Genomic DNA, 17,010 nt, shown 5'->3' with positions numbered 1-17,010 from the left:
CATGCTTATCGGCAGACTCAACAGCCTTGGTTTCTCAAATGACTGCCTCGCCTGGTTCACCAACTACTTCTCAGATAGAGTTCAGTGTGTCAAATTGGGGGACCTGTTTTCCAGACCTCTGGCAGTCTCTATGAGGGTGCCTCAGGGTTCAATTCTCGGGCCGACTCTTTGCCCTGTATACATCAATGATGTCACTCTTGCTGCTGGAGATTCTCTGATCCACCTCTACGCAGACGACACCATTCTGTATACTTCTGGCCCTTCTTTGGACACTGTGTTAACAAACCTCCAAACGAGCATGCATGCTATTCAACCGATCGCTGCCCGCTCCTGCCCGCCCGTCCAACATCACTACTCTGGACGGTTCTGACTTAGAATATGTGGACAACTACAAATACCTAGGTGTCTGGTTAGACTGTAAACTCTCCTTCCAGACTCACATCTCCAATCCAAAATTACATCTAGAATCGGCTTCCAATTTCACAACAAAGCATCCTTCACTCATGCAGCCAAACATACCCTCGTAAAACAGACTATCCTATCAATCCTTGATTTCAGCGATGTAATTTACAAAATTGCCTCCAACACCCTACTCAGAAAATTGGATGTAGTCTGTCACAGTGCCATCCGTTTTGTCACCAAAGCCCCATATACTATCCACCACTGCAACCTGTATGCTCTCGTTGGCTGGCCCTAACTTCATATTCATTGCCAAACCCACTGGCTCCAGGTCATCTATAACTCTTTGCTAGGTAAAGCCCCGCCTTTTCTCAGCTCACTGGTCACCATAGCAGCACCCGCCCGTAGCACGCGCTCCACCAGTTATATTTCACTGGTCATCCCCAAAGCCAACACTTACTTTGGCCGCCTTTCCTTCCAGTTCTCTGCTGCCAATGACTGGAACGAATTGCAAAAATCACTGAAGCTGATTATATCTCCTTCACTAACTTTAAGCATCAGCTGTCAGAGCAGCTTACCAATCATTGCACCTGTACACAGCCCATCTGTAAACAGCCCACCCAACTACCTTATCCCCATATTGTTATTTATTTTTTCTCCTTTGCACCCCAGTATCTCTACTTGCACATCATCTTCTGCACACCTATCACTCCAGTGTTAATGCTAATTGTAGTTATTTCACCACTATGGCCTATTTATTGCCTTACCTCCCTAATCTTACTACATTTGCACACACTTTATATACATTTTTCTATTGTGTTATTGACCGTAAATGTGTTTATTCCATGTGTAACTCTGTGTTGTTTGTGTCACACTGCTTTGCCTAATCTTGGCCAGGTCGCAGTTGTAAATGAGAACTTGTTGTCATCTGGCTTACCTGGTTAAATAAAGGTGAAATAAACAATAAATTAAAAGGTTCAGGAATAGAGGAGGAGGAAGTGTCAGGGAGAGAGGAGGAGAAAGTGGTCAGGGAGAGAGGAGGAGGAAGTGGCAGGGAGAGAGGAGGATGAAGTGTCAGGGAGAGAGGAGGAGGAAGTGGTCAGGGAGAGAGGAGGAGGAAGTGTCAGGGAGAGAGGAGGAGAAAGTGGTCAGGGAGAGAGGAGGAGGAAGTGGCAGGGAGAGAGGAGGAGGACGTGTCAGGGAGAGAGGAGGAGGAAGTGGTCAGGGAGAGAGGAGGAGGAAGTGTCAGGGAGAGAGGAGGAGAAAGTGGTCAGGGAGAGAGGAGGAGGAAGTGTCAGGGAGAGAGGAGGAGGAAGTGTCAGGGAGAGAGGAGGAGGAAGTGGTCAGGGAGAGAGGAGAAGGAAGTGTCAGGGAGAGAGGAGGAGGAAGTGGTCAGGGAGAGAGGAGGAGGAAGTGTCAGGGAGAGAGGAGGAGGAAGTTTTCAGGGAGAGAGGAGGATGAAGTGGTCAGGGAGAGAGGAGGAGGAAGTGGTCAAGGAGAGAGGGGGAGGAAGTGGTCAGGGATACAGGAGGAGGAAGTGGTCAGGAATCAGAGATAGAAGAGGAGAAAGTGTCAGGGAGAGAGGAGGAGGAAGTGGTTAGGGATCAGAGATAGAAGAGGAGAAATTGTCAGGGAGAGAGGAGGAGGAAGTGGTCAGGGATCAGAGATAGAAGAGGAGAACGTGTCAGGGAGAGAGGAGGAGGAAGTGGTCAGGGATCAGAGATAGAAGAGGAGAAAGTGTCAGGGAGAGAGGAGGAGGAAGTGGTCAGGGATCAGAGATAGAAGAGGAGAAAGTGTCAGGGATAGAGGAGGAGGAAGTGTCAGGGAGAGAGGAGGAGGAAGTGGTCAGGGAGAGAGGAGGAGGAAGTGTCAGGGAGAGAGGAGGACGAAGTGGTCAGGGAGAGAGGAGGAGGAAGTGTCAGGGAGAGAGGAGGAGGAAGTTTTCAGGGAGAGAGGAGGAGGAAGTGGTCAGGGATACAGGAGGAGGAAGTGGTCAAGGAGAGAGGGGGAGGAAGTGGTCAGGGATACAGGAGGAGGAAGTGGTCAGGAATCAGAGATAGAAGAGGAGAAAGTGTCAGGGAGAGAGGAGGAGGAAGTGGTCAGGGATCAGAGATAGAAGAGGAGAAAGTGTCAGGGAGAGAGGAGGAGGAAGTGGTCAGGGATCAGAGATAGAAGAGGAGAAAGTGTCAGGGAGAGAGGAGGAGGAAGTGGTCAGGGATCAGAGATAGAAGAGGAGAAAGTGTCAGGGATAGAGGAGGAGGAAGTGGTCAGGGATCAGAGATAGAAGAGGAGAAAGTGTCAGGGAGAGAGGAGGAGGAAGTGGTCAGGGATCAGAGATAGAAGAGGAGAAAGTGTCAGGGATAGAGGAGGAGGAAGTGGTCAGGGATCAGAGATAGAAGAGGAGAAAGTGTCAGGGAGAGAGGAGGAGGAAGTGGTCAGGGATCAGAGATAGAAGAGGAGGAAGTATCAGGGAGAGAGTAGGAGGAAGTGGTCAGGGATCAGGAGGTGGAAAGATAACCGGAACAGGGTGACGTTCCTGACCTTTCAGGAATAATAACTCTGGCACATTTGGGATGTTGTATGGTTCTGGATCCATCTTCTGGGATCTAACCTTCCCATCAGTTGATTGGTGGTTTGTCATGGGCAGAGGGATGAAATCAGAGTGAGTGATTGGAATGTCTCCTCGGTGTCTCTCTGTCTCCGTGGAAAAGGGACAGAAGAAGGGCAGATGGCACCAATACATGAATTAGTCAAATGAATGACTTAATAAGTGATGACAGAGAGAGACTGGGACTGGGGGACATGCATGTTTTGGACGACTGCCACTGGGAACAGGGCACGGTCAGATGATTGAACTGAACTTTGAGAAGAAATGTTTTGATGCTTCTCTAACTCAAGGTGAAAAATCAACACGTCTATAGATATGGATCTAAGTTATCCTCAGAATCTCTAAAAGGGAAATTTTGGAAACTTGGACAATATGTTTCATTGTACAAGAGTTTATTATTGTCAGTATCCCTATTTGACAAAAAAATTTCGAGTGTCAAATCAGCTTGCCAAAAAACATCTGTATCCTAGCCCGAGGCTGTTTTTGTGACATTTCTCCCTTCCGAGCCACCAACAGAACCAGAGCCGGTACAGGGAAGACACACCTCCCTCAGAGGTGGGGCATCAACTGAAGCCTGTCGTCAGCTCTTTCATTATTATATATTTTTTTACCTTTATTAACAAAGCAAGTCAGTTAAGAAGAAATGTGTAGTTACAATGTAGTACAATGACAGCCTCCCCCGGCCAAACCCTAACCTGGATGACACAGGGCCAATTGTGCAGGACCAAATGCGACCCCCACTCATGACTGGTTGTGATACAACCTGGAACTGAACCTGAGTCTGTAGTGATGCCTTTAGCACTGAGATGCAGTGACTTAGACCGCTGCACCACTCGGGAGCCCCAAATCATCTAGAGGGACATCTTGGGGTCTGTTGTGGCCAGAACTCTGCCCAAGAACAGTGGCTTCCATCTTTATTTCTCTTATGTCATAACGATAGAACAGAGGAAAGGTAGAGTAGAACAAAGTAGAGAGCCACAGAGTGCAGATGCAACTGTTCAGTTTAATAGTCGTGCTTCTCTTTTAAAAGTTACAAGTAAAGAAGTACCAATTCAACACAATAGAGCTGATTGTTCCTTCTCCTGCTCTCTCAGCAGGTTTGATTTAACCTTTGCTTCTTCTCAGTGCTCCGTTGCTGAAGTTTTGTACCGTTATAAAAAAAAAAAGAGTGAGGCATTGTTCTGTTTAAGCCCATGAGATGTTGTTTTCTTCTGTGGCTTCCACCACCAATGCCTCAGTCACAACAGCATCACATTCATTTCATCTTCTAACAAGACACCGCCACACACAAGACGCAGCCACAAGCTGTGCTTCAATAGAGTCCCAGTTTGTCAACCCAGCAATTCATTAGACAGTCAACAAAGTAGAAAATGAATCCCAGTTTTTCAACCCAGCAATTCACTATTAGACAGTCAACCAAGTACCAATGTGTCTCTGGTACTTCTGGTGGTTCTCACTCAGGGTCAGAATAGAAGGCACCTCCACACCTGCGGGCCTCCATCCACCTCTCCATCTCAGCCTCTAACATACCACATCACTACCACTAATTAATGGTAAGCTAATCATCATAGCACAGATCAGAGGACACAGGGGGTCAAAAAATAGCTTGTGGAGAGCACCAATATAATTCCATACAACTCCCTGAGTAGAGTACAGTGGTATGTAAAGTACAATCACCACGATCAAACCATTACGCACAGGCTCTGTAGTCAAACATCAACAAAATGATGGAGTGTACTTATTTCTACCATTTTCCCAATTAGGAGCATTTAGAACATTTGATTAATCAGGGTCAGAGTGTGGTCACTGGGGGATGGGGGATGTACTGTGTGTGTGTGTGTACGTGTGTGAGCATGCACGTGTGTGTGTGCACGTGCATGGTCGCTAAGATCAAGGAATGTGACACAGATAACTCCCCCTTTGGAATTCCACCCCTAGCCATTACACCTCCCTAGCCCCACCGCTAACACACTTCCCTAGCCCCAACGCTAACACACTTCCCTAGCCCCAACGCTAACACACTTCCCTAGCCCCACCGCTAACACACTTCCCTAGCCCCAACGCTAACACACTTCTCTAGCCCCAACGCTAACACACTTCTCTAGCCCCAACGCTAACACACTTCCCTAGCCCCACCGCTAACACACATTCCAAGCCCCACCACTACCACACTAAGGAAGTGTGGACATTGACATGACACGGTCACGACTTCTTGTGAATTAGAAACATTACAGCTCTGGGAATATTGATCACAGTAGTATTTAACTGTCCAGAACTATTCCCCTGATCACCCATTTTTCCAAATGTCACATGCAAGGCAGACTTCAAAAGGCAAAGAACTTGTCATTTTAAGGTCAAGAAGATTGACCATTTCTGATTTGTTAATATAGAGTGTAGTGATGTCACGGGACTCTGTTGAATACAGACGAAGAAGAAAACAATTGTGTGTTGATTTGAGTAACACTTTCTTTGAAAGGTAACTACATAAGGATTTCATAACACATTCATAACCCATACATAAAACATTCATTAACATACATCCTAATTGAATAAATGCTTATGCCAAGAAGTGCATATTGGATATGTATGTGCATTGCGAGTGTACCCTTAAAATACATAGACATCATTGTGTGAAATCACAAATAATATTCCTCCCGGTCTTCTTCATGACTCACAGTAGACCGAGAGAACCTGTCACCTACATAGTGCAAAATACATCTGCATCAAGAACGGACACATCTTGACACATTCTGACACAGCATTTCAATGAGTGTCTGTGATGTGTCCAGGGCCGACACGGACCATAGCAAGACTTTGCCACATGTCTTGACACATAAGACATCTTGACATCCCTTTTAGTTTGTGTGGAGATAGTCTGGATAATTGTGTCACTGTAAGCAGGGTGGCTATACTGCATCTCTATATGGAGGGCTTGTATTGACAGGCAACACCTCATAATATCAAAACCCCTAAGACAAAATTGTCTGTTTCAAATACCAACATCATTACCTGATCAATATAGGAACAGTTTTCAGTTTTCCTGTTTATTAACTTAATAGAACAACATTATTTCTGACAACACTGTGAAGACAATCATTGTTATACAGTATAATTTTAAGGCATTCCTTGTCTGTTTACTGTCCTCTGGTGACTGGAGAATGTTTCCTGATGTGGTAGTTGGTTGCCAATAGTTACCATAAAACTCCATCTCTGCACTGTGAAATAATAAAACGGTAATCTAAAAATAAATTTGAGAAAAGTGGCAGCAGTTTGTTTATGTTATAGCCTTCGTGAAAATTAGCACATTTTGTATGTTAAGACCAACTGGATCCTGGACTTCCTGACGGGCCGCCCCCAGGTGGTGGGGGTAGGTAACAACACATCCGCCATGCTGATCCTCAACACGGGGGCCCCTCAAGGGCTCAGTCCCCTCCTGTACTTCCTGTTCACTCATGACTGCATGGCCAGGTACCAACACCATCATCAAGGTTGCCGATGACACAACAACCACAATTTTTAGGACTTGTAAGTAAGCATTTCACTGTAAGGTCTAAACTTGTTGTATTCAGAACATGTGACAAATAACATTTGATTTTGATTTGAGGTACTTATTAGTAAGTATGCGACTGTAAAGATGTTTCAACCGTAACAGCCATTTCATTGTGAATGTAAATCAAACTGCAGTATAAAGTTATCACCAAGTCTGGACTTTCTGAAATGTTGAACGATTGAACGATCCTTTAAAAATGTATTATCAATTACTCATTAAAAGTTCATTAACATAAACATCCATACATTTTCAGCATAGCACAGATTTTGACTAACACCGTGTATGCCTAAACCCATTTCAGTCCACATGGTCGGCCCAGCATGCTGGTTAGTGAGCTCTGATAAGAGAACCCAGTCATCCGAAGACTCCCAGTCACACTTTGATAAACATCTCAGTATAATTTTATATTATTATTATATATATTATAATTGTATCCTCTCAATAGAAAAAAGGACCAAGATTTACTTACGAATAAAACCAATTTCAAATGATATTGACATTTGAGAAATTCTGCTTTTAGAACATAAAGGCAGACTTTTGGGCTCCACTTTCTGAACACAGATGCCGTCTAGCGTACGCCTGGCTTTAACAGCGGAATATGTTACATGCCTCAATGATGAACAGAAGCCGAGGTAATTGCACCAAAATTATACCCATGCCTTCTCTGAAACGCTGAGTATTTTCACCATCTGTCATGTAGGAAATAGCTTTTATTGTGAATCTCCTATAGCCAGCAGAGCATACATGATTAAATGAGCACAAGAGAGCCCTCCAGAGCTAGAGTGTCTGTGGATGCTATGTGCCCTGGTACGGACACTGAGGTGGTGTTAGACTTGTAGCTTGATGATATCAAGAGTTTCATTCCAAAATGCTGAACACTGAGTGAACAAAACATTAAGAACACCTGCTCTTTCCATGACATAGACTGACCAGGTGAATCCAGGTGAAAGCTGTGGTCTCTTATTGATGTCACTTGTTAAATCCACTTCAATCCGTTTAGATGAAGGGCAGGAGACAGGTTAAAGAAGGATTTTTAAGCCTTGTGACAATTGAGCATCCCTGAGCATCCCTGTGGAACGCTTTTGAGACCTTGTAGAGTCAACATGGGCCAGCATCCCTGTGGAACGCTTTTGAGACCTTGTAGAGTCAACATGGGCCAGCATCCCTGTGGAACGCTTTTAAGACCTTGTAGAGTCAACATGGGCCAGCATCCCTGTGGAACGCTTTTGAGACCTTGTAGAGTCAACATGGGCCAGCATCCCTGTGGAACGCTTTTGAGACCTTGTAGAGTCAACATGGGCCAGCATCCCTGTGGAACGCTTTTGAGACCTTGTAGAGTCAACATTGGCCAGCATCCCTGTGGAACGCTTTTGAGACCTTGTAGAGTCAACATGGGCCAGCATCCCTGTGGAACGCTTTTGAGACCTTGTAGAGTCAACATGGGCCAGCATCCCTGTGGAACGCTTTTGAGACCTTGTAGAGTCAACATGGGCCAGCATCCCTGTGGAACGCTTTTGAGACCTTTTAGAGTCAACATGGGCCAGCATCCCTGTGGAACGCTTTTGAGACCTTGTAGAGTCCACGACCCAACGAATTGAGGATGTTCTGAAGGGGGTGCAACTCAATATTAGCAACGTGGTCCTAATGTTTGATATACCCAATGTATATCCATTTTCAGAAATGTTGGTAAATTAACTTTTGTTATTTGTAGAAATTATTAAAGAGATTGTTGGGTTTTGTCACTATCAGATCATGTCATGGGGGTTGTTAAATGACAGACATGTATTTGTTTCAAATCTATCACTTGATGGTTTCGTTTCAGAGAGACAAAAGTAATCTAAAAGTAATCGTGCTTTTTTTTCAAAATGCTCAGAGAAATAAGGTGTACTGCTAGGTTTTACACAGTCAAATGCAACTAATGTAACTACGTTCTTATAAAAAAAACTCTACAAATGATACATTTGTGACATCAATATTTAATTTAAAAAATTACAATAAGTCAATACAGTAATATGAGATCTGTATGTAAAACATTTATATTTGACATTTTAGTCATTTATCAGATGCTCTTATCCAGAGTGACAGTAAGTACCTTCATCTTGAGATCGATGGGTGAGACAATCACAAATCACAGTCAAATATACAGCATATGAATATCTCTTTCCAGTTAAACAATGGATGTACAGCATTTTGCAAAAAACTATTTTCAAACATATCTTTAAATATATTAATAATAAAAAAATGAGAACAGTATGATTTTACACACATACATGAAGGTGCCCATAAGCAAACATTTCTGATGAAAATAAAAGGTAAATGATTGGTGGAGACGCCATTTTGGAAATAAGTTCTTCATATTGACCCACACTATTATACACTCCAATAACTACACTTCCTATGTAGAATCACACAGAATCACTTAATAGGACAGAAAGCATAGATGGAAATTGTCAATCAAAAATAGTTTGATCAATATGTTCCAACTGTAATTTAAGGTTTGATGACTCAATAACTGTTATTTTGCCATAACCTCCTCTTCATTCCCCCTTGAACAGTTGTTGCGCTGCAGGTTCATACTGTAGCCCACCACTTTAAGTGTTACCTTTCAATCGTGGACTTATTGTTGCTGTTCCCAAGGCAATCAGGCACAGGGGATTTGGGTTTGGAGTTATTATGGAGAATAAAATGGCCATGAAGAATTGTTTTGCTGTGTTCTTCTTTGTGTACAGCACTTAATAAAAATGTATGCATTTATAAAAATCATAGACATTTATGTTGACCCCACCCACAAAAAAAATATATTTTAAATTGTATTTTTATTTTTTATGTCACCATTCTTCAAAATATATTCATGGCTGAACGGTAAACAAGAAAAATATTGTCATATTCATACTGGCAAGGAAGATTTAAAACAATGTGTCAACCAGATAAATGTGACTCCTTCCACTACTGCTCATACGAGAGGGGGGTGACACTGGTACTGACAGACAGGGTTCAATGATACTGTGGATGGCGTTTGGCCTTTAAAGGGCAGTGATTTCTACTGAAGGGAGCCAAACTCTGAGGCTGAGCATTCTCTACAGTCATGTCTACGGCCAGTCATGTCTATGGCCAGTCATGTCTACGGCCAGTCATGTCTACGGTCAGTCATGTCTACGGTCAGTCATGCTACGGCCAGTCGTGTCTACGGCCAGTCATGTCTACGGCCAGTCATGTCTACGGTCAGTCATGTCTACGGCCAGTCATGTCTACGGCCAGTCATGTCCATGACCAGTCATGTCTACGGTCAGTCATGTCTACGGCCAGTCATGTCTACGGCCAGTCATGTCTACGGTCAGTCATGTCTATGGCCAGTCATGTCTACGGCCAGTCATGTCAATGGTCAGTCATGTCTACGGCCAGTCATGTCTATGGCCAGTCATGTCTACAGTCAGTCATGTCTATAGTCAGTCATGTCTACGGCCAGTCATGTCTACGGTCAGTCATGTCTATGGCCAGTCATGTCTACGGCCAGTCATGTCTACAGTCAGTCATGTCTACGGCCAGTCATGTCTACGGTCAGTCATGTCTATGGCCAGTCATGTCTACGGTCAGTCATGTCTACGGCCAGTCATGTCTACGGCCAGTCATGTCAATGGTCAGTCATGTCTACGGCCAGTCATGTCTATAGTCAGTCATGTCTACGGCCAGTCATGTCTACGGCCAGTCATGTCTATAGTCAGTCATGTCTACGGTCAGTCATGTCTACGGTCAGTCATGTCTATGGCCAGTCATGTCTATAGTCAGTCATGTCTACGGTCAGTCATGTCTACGGTCAGTCATGTTTATGGCCAGTCATGTCTATAGTCAGTCATGTCTACGGTCAGTCATGTCTACGGTCAGTCATGTCTATGGCCAGTCATGTCTACAGTCAGTCATGTCTACGGTCAGTCATGTCTATGGTCAGTCATGTCTATAGTCAGTCATGTCTACGGTCAGTCATGTCTATAGTAAGTCATGTCTATGGCCAGTCATGTCTACGGTCAGTCATGTCTACGGTCAGTCATGTCTACGGCCAGTCATGTCTATAGTCAGTCATGTCTACGGCCAGTCACGTCTATAGTCAGTCATGTCTATAGTCAGTCATGTCTACGGCCAGTCATGTCTATAGTCAGTCATGTCTATAGTCAGTCATGTCTACGGCCAGTCACGTCTATAGTCAGTCATGTCTATAGTCAGTCATGTCTATAGTCAGTCATGTCTACGGCCAGTCATGTCAATGGCCAGTCATGTCTATGGCCAGTCATGTCTACGGCCAGTCATGTCTACAGTCAGTCATGTCTACGGCCAGTCATGTCTATAGTCAGTCATGTCTATGGCCAGTCTTGTCTACGGCCAGTCATGTCTATAGTCAGTCATGTCTATGGCCAGTCATGTCTACGGTCAGTCATGTCTACGGCCAGTCATGTCTATAGTCAGTCATGTCTATAGTCAGTCATGTCTACAGTCAGTCATGTCTACAGTCAGTCATGTCTACAGTCAGTCATGTCTATAGTCAGTCATGTCTATAGTCAGTCATGTCTACGGCCAGTCATGTCAATGGTCAGTCATGTCTATAGTCAGTCATGTCAATAGCCAGTCATGTCTACAGTCAGTCATGTCTACAGTCAGTCATGTCTACGGCCAGTCATGTCTATAGTCAGTCATGTCTATGGCCAGTCATGTCTACAGCCAGTCATGTCTACGGTCAGTCATGTCTATAGTCAGTCATGTCTATAGTCAGTCATGTCTATGGCCAGTCATGTCTACAGCCAGTCATGTCTACGGTCAGTCATGTCTACGGTCAGTCATGTTTATGGCCAGTCATGTCTATAGTCAGTCATGTCTACGGTCAGTCATGTCTACGGTCAGTCATGTCTATGGTCAGTCATGTCTATAGTCAGTCATGTCTACGGTCAGTCATGTCTATAGTCAGTCATGTCTATGGCCAGTCATGTCTACGGCCAGTCATGTCTACGGTCAGTCATGTCTATGGCCAGTCATGTCTACGGCCAGTCATGTCTACGGTCAGTCATGTCTACGGTCAGTCATGTCTACGGCCAGTCATGTCTATGGCCAGTCATGTCTACGGTCAGTCATGTCTACGGTCAGTCATGTCTATAGTCAGTCATGTCTACGGCCAGTCATGTCTACAGCCAGTCATGTCTACGGTCAGTCATGTCTATAGTCAGTCATGTCTATGGCCAGTCATGTCTACAGTCAGTCATGTCTACAGTCAGTCATGTCTACGGCCAGTCATGTCTATAGTCAGTCATGTCTATAGTCAGTCATGTCTACAGTCAGTCATGTCTACAGTCAGTCGTGTCTATAGTCAGTCATGTCTATAGTCAGTCATGTCTACGGCCAGTCATGTCTATAGTCAGTCATGTCTATGGCCAGTCATGTCTACGGCCAGTCATGTCAATGGTCAGTCATGTCTACGGCCAGTCATGTCCATGGCCAGTCATGTCTACGGCCAGTCATGTCTACGGTCAGTCATGTCTACGGTCAGTCATGTCTACGGCCAGTCACGTCTATAGCCAGTCATGTCAATAGCCAGTCATGTCTATAGTCAGTCATGTCAATAGCCAGTCATGTCTACAGTCAGTCATGTCTATAGTCAGTCATGTCTACGGCCAGTCATGTCTATAGTCAGTCATGTCTACGGCCAGTCATGTCTACGGCCAGTCATGTCTATGGCCAGTCATGTCTATACCCAGTCATGTCTATAGTCAGTCATGTCTACGGCCAGTCATGTCTATAGTCAGTCATGTCTACGGTCAGTCATGTCTATAGTCAGTCATGTCTATGGCCAGTCATGTCTACGGTCAGTTATGTCTACAGTCAGTCATGTCTACGGCCAGTCATGTCTACAGCCAGTCATGTCTACGGTCAGTCATGTCTATAGTCAGTCATGTCTATGGCCAGTCATGTCTACGGTCAGTCATGTCTATAGTCAGTCATGTCTACGGCCAGTCATGTCTATAGTCAGTCATGTCTACAGTCAGTCATGTCTATAGTCAGTCATGTCTACGGCCAGTCATGTCTATAGTCAGTCATGTCTATAGTCAGTCATGTCTATGGCCAGTCATGTCTACAGTCAGTCATGTCTACAGGCCAGTCATGTCTACGGCCAGTCATGTCTATAGTCAGTCATGTCTATAGTCAGTCATGTCTACAGTCAGTCATGTCTACAGCCAGTCATGTCTACGTCAGTCATGTCTATAGTCAGTCATGTCTACGGCCAGTCACGTCTATAGCCAGTCATGTCAATAGCCAGTCATGTCTATAGTCAGTCATGTCTACGGCCAGTCATGTCTATAGTCAGTCATGTCTACGGCCAGTCATGTCTACGGCCAGTCATGTCTATACCCAGTCATGTCTATAGTCAGTCATGTCTACGGCCAGTCATGTCTATAGTCAGTCATGTCTACGGTCAGTCATGTCTATAGTCAGTCATGTCTACGGCCAGTCATGTCTACGGTCAGTCATGTCTATAGCCAGTCATGTCTACGGTCCAGTCATGTCTATAGTCAGTCATGTCTACGGCCAGTCATGTCAATGGTCAGTCATGTCTACGGCCAGTCATGTCTATAGTCAGTCATGTCTATAGCCAGTCATGTCTACGGCCAGTCATGTCTATAGTCAGTCATGTCTATAGTCAGTCATGTCTACGGTCAGTCATGTCTATAGTCAGTCATGTCTATGGCCAGTCATGTCTACGGTCAGTCATGTCTACAGTCAGTCATGTCTACGGCCAGTCATGTCTACAGCCAGTCATGTCTACGGTCAGTCATGTCTACGGTCAGTCATGTCTATGGCCAGTCATGTCTACAGCCAGTCATGTCTACGGTCAGTCATGTCTATAGTCAGTCATGTCTATGGCCAGTCATGTCTACGGTCAGTCATGTCTATAGTCAGTCATGTCTACGGCCAGTCATGTCTACAGTCAGTCATGTCTACGGCCAGTCATGTCTATAGTCAGTCATGTCTACGGCCAGTCATGTCTACGTTCAGTCATGTCTACGGTCAGTCATGTCTATAGCCAGTCATGTCAATAGCCAGTCATGTCTATAGTCAGTCATGTCAATAGCCAGTCATGTCTACAGTCAGTCATGTCTATAGTCAGTCATGTCTACGGCCAGTCATGTCTATAGTCAGTCATGTCTATGGCCAGTCATGTCTACGGCCAGTCATGTCTATAGTCAGTCATGTCTACGGCCAGTCATGTCTATAGTCAGTCATGTCTATGGCCAGTCATGTCTACGGTCAGTCATGTCTACAGTCAGTCATGTCTATAGTCAGTCATGTCTACAGTCAGTCATGTCTATAGTCAGTCATGTCTACGGCCAGTCATGTCTATAGTCAGTCATGTCTACGGCCAGTCATGTCTACGGCCAGTCATGTCTATACCCAGTCATGTCTATAGTCAGTCATGTCTACGGCCAGTCATGTCTATAGTCAGTCATGTCTACGGTCAGTCATGTCTATAGTCAGTCATGTCTATAGTCAGTCATGTCTATAGTCAGTCATGTCTACGGCCAGTCATGTCTACAGCCAGTCATGTCTACGGTCAGTCATGTCTATAGTCAGTCATGTCTATGGACAGTCATGTCTACAGTCAGTCATGTCTACAGTCATTCATGTCTACGGCCAGTCATGTCTATAGTCAGTCATGTCTATAGTCAGTCATGTCTACAGTCAGTCATGTCTACAGTCAGTCATGTCTATGTCAGTCATGTCTATAGTCAGTCATGTCTACGGTCAGTCATGTCTATAGTCAGTCATGTCAATGGCCAGTCATGTCTACGGCCAGTCATGTCTATGGTCAGTCATGTCTATAGTCAGTCATGTCTATGGCCAGTCATGTCTACAGCCAGTCATGTCTACGGTCAGTCATGTCTACGGTCAGTCATGTTTATGGCCAGTCATGTCTATAGCCATGTCTACGTCAGTCATGTCTATAGCCAGTCATGTCTATAGTCAGTCATGTCAATAGCCAGTCATGTCTACAGTCAGTCATGTCTATAGTCAGTCATGTCTACGGCCAGTCATGTCTATAGTCAGTCATGTCTACGGCCAGTCATGTCTACGGCCAGTCATGTCTACGGTCAGTCATGTCTACGGTCAGTCATGTCTACGGCCAGTCATGTCTATGGCCAGTCATGTCTACGGTCAGTCATGTCTACGGTCAGTCATGTCTATAGTCAGTCATGTCTACGGCCAGTCATGTCTACAGCCAGTCATGTCTACGGTCAGTCATGTCTATAGTCAGTCATGTCTATGGCCAGTCATGTCTACAGTCAGTCATGTCTACAGTCAGTCATGTCTACGGCCAGTCATGTCTATAGTCAGTCATGTCTATAGTCAGTCATGTCTACAGTCAGTCATGTCTACAGTCAGTCGTGTCTATAGTCAGTCATGTCTATAGTCAGTCATGTCTACGGCCAGTCATGTCTATAGTCAGTCATGTCTATGGCCAGTCATGTCTACGGCCAGTCATGTCAATGGTCAGTCATGTCTACGGCCAGTCATGTCTATGGCCAGTCATGTCTACGGCCAGTCATGTCTACGGTCAGTCATGTCTACGGTCAGTCATGTCTACGGCCAGTCACGTCTATAGCCAGTCATGTCAATAGCCAGTCATGTCTATAGTCAGTCATGTCAATAGCCAGTCATGTCTACAGTCAGTCATGTCTATAGTCAGTCATGTCTACGGCCAGTCATGTCTATAGTCAGTCATGTCTACGGCCAGTCATGTCTACGGCCAGTCATGTCTATGGCCAGTCATGTCTATACCCAGTCATGTCTATAGTCAGTCATGTCTACGGCCAGTCATGTCTATAGTCAGTCATGTCTACGGTCAGTCATGTCTATAGTCAGTCATGTCTATGGCCAGTCATGTCTACGGTCAGTTATGTCTACAGTCAGTCATGTCTACGGCCAGTCATGTCTACAGCCAGTCATGTCTACGGTCAGTCATGTCTATAGTCAGTCATGTCTATGGCCAGTCATGTCTACGGTCAGTCATGTCTATAGTCAGTCATATCTACGGCCAGTCATGTCTATAGTCAGTCATGTCTACAGTCAGTCATGTCTATAGTCAGTCATGTCTACGGCCAGTCATGTCTACAGCCAGTCATGTCTACGGTCAGTCATGTCTATAGTCAGTCATGTCTATGGCCAGTCATGTCTACAGTCAGTCATGTCTACAGTCATTCATGTCTACGGCCAGTCATGTCTATAGTCAGTCATGTCTATAGTCAGTCATGTCTACAGTCAGTCATGTCTACAGTCAGTCGTGTCTATAGTCAGTCATGTCTATAGTCAGTCATGTCTACGGCCAGTCATGTCTATAGTCAGTCATGTCTATGGCCAGTCATGTCTACGGCCAGTCATGTCAATGGTCAGTCATGTCTACGGCCAGTCATGTCTATGGCCAGTCATGTCTACGGCCAGTCATGTCTACGGTCAGTCATGTCTACGGTCAGTCATGTCTACGGCCAGTCACGTCTATAGCCAGTCATGTCAATAGCCAGTCATGTCTATAGTCAGTCATGTCAATAGCCAGTCATGTCTACAGTCAGTCATGTCTATAGTCAGTCATGTCTATACCCAGTCATGTCTATAGTCAGTCATGTCTACGGCCAGTCATGTCTATAGTCAGTCATGTCTACGGTCAGTCATGTCTATAGTCAGTCATGTCTACGGCCAGTCATGTCTACGGTCAGTCATGTCTATGGCCAGTCATGTCTACGGTCAGTCATGTCTACGGCCAGTCATGTCTATAGTCATGTCATGGTCAGTCATGTCTACGGCCAGTCATGTCTATAGTCAGTCATGTCTACGGCCAGTCATGTGTCTCATGTCTATAGTCAGTCATGTCTACGGTCAGTCATGTCTACGGTCAGTCATGTCTATGGCCAGTCATGTCTATAGTCAGTCATGTCTACGGTCAGTCATGTCTACGGTCAGTCATGTCTATGGCCAGTCATGTCTATAGTCAGTCATGTCTACGGTCAGTCATGTCTATGGTCAGTCATGTCTATGGCCAGTCATGTCTACAGTCAGTCATGTCTACGGTCAGTCATGTCTATGGTCAGTCATGTCTATAGTCAGTCATGTCTACGGTCAGTCATGTCTATAGTCAGTCATGTCTATGGCCAGTCATGTCTACGGTCAGTCATGTCTACGGTCAGTCATGTCTACGGCCAGTCACGTCTATAGCCAGTCATGTCTATAGTCAGTCATGTCTACGGCCAGTCATGTCTATAGTCAGTCATGTCTATAGTCAGTCATGTCTACGGCCAGTCACGTCTATAGTCAGTCATGTCTATAGTCAGTCATGTCTATAGTCAGTCATGTCTACGGTCAGTCATGTCAATGGCCAGTCATGTCTATGGCCAGTCATGTCTACGGCCAGTCATGTCTACAG

Source organism: Oncorhynchus nerka, linkage group LG4, assembly GCF_034236695.1.
Source record: "Oncorhynchus nerka isolate Pitt River linkage group LG4, Oner_Uvic_2.0, whole genome shotgun sequence".
Lineage (NCBI taxonomy): Eukaryota > Metazoa > Chordata > Actinopteri > Salmoniformes > Salmonidae > Oncorhynchus > Oncorhynchus nerka.
The sequence above is the reverse complement of the archived record's forward strand: the minus strand, read 5'-3'. Positions refer to the sequence as shown.